Consider the following 775-nt stretch of genomic DNA (forward strand, 5'->3'; position numbering starts at 1 on the left):
TAACATAAATATCAAAACTCCCTTACTGATCATCCTCAAAAGAGGCACGGATCACTAGGAAACAAGCTGGACATATGGCATCATGAACTAAAATATCCCAGACTTAGTGAAAATCACTAAGTCCCTGAAATCTGCAATCTCAGGTACCTCTCTTCGCAAGCTTGCACAAGACAACACACACATCCTAAAAATACATGGGTGGCACCTCTGGAAAGAAGACAAAATGCTTAACAATTCATCCCAAAGGGGCACAGGCATATCATGCACGAATTAAGCATGGCAAAAATGACAAAAGTGCATGATGAACTAACGGATCTGCAATTTAACTCACGAAGCCTCCTTCTAACAGCATTTGGGCATCAAGATGACCTCAAATGCAATTGAAGCAATGGAATGAAATGATGTACATGTCGAGACGAAGATTTTGATATATCATATGCCTAAAACGGATCTACGGTTGCGAAGATACAAGCAGTCAAAGATAGCACGAAAATTAGGGTTAGGAGATAAAAGTCAACCGGGGGATCCCCAGATCCAGATCCAGACCGGGTTCGGCGGCACTGTAGCTGGGCGCGCGCGACGAGGTTCGTCGGCGCCGGATCTGAGGCCGCCGGCATAGGGGGAGGCGGTGGCCGGCGTCGAGGGGCGGCGAGGTGGCCGGCGGGGCCGGCCGCGGGCGAGGGCGCGGCCACGGAGGCGCGGGCGCGCGGCGGCCGGTGCGGTGGCGGCGACGGCGCCGGTCCGGGGAGGCGAGCGGCGGCGGGGAGGCGGTCCG

Source organism: Triticum aestivum, chromosome 1A, assembly GCF_018294505.1.
Source record: "Triticum aestivum cultivar Chinese Spring chromosome 1A, IWGSC CS RefSeq v2.1, whole genome shotgun sequence".
Classification (NCBI taxonomy): domain Eukaryota; kingdom Viridiplantae; phylum Streptophyta; class Magnoliopsida; order Poales; family Poaceae; genus Triticum; species Triticum aestivum.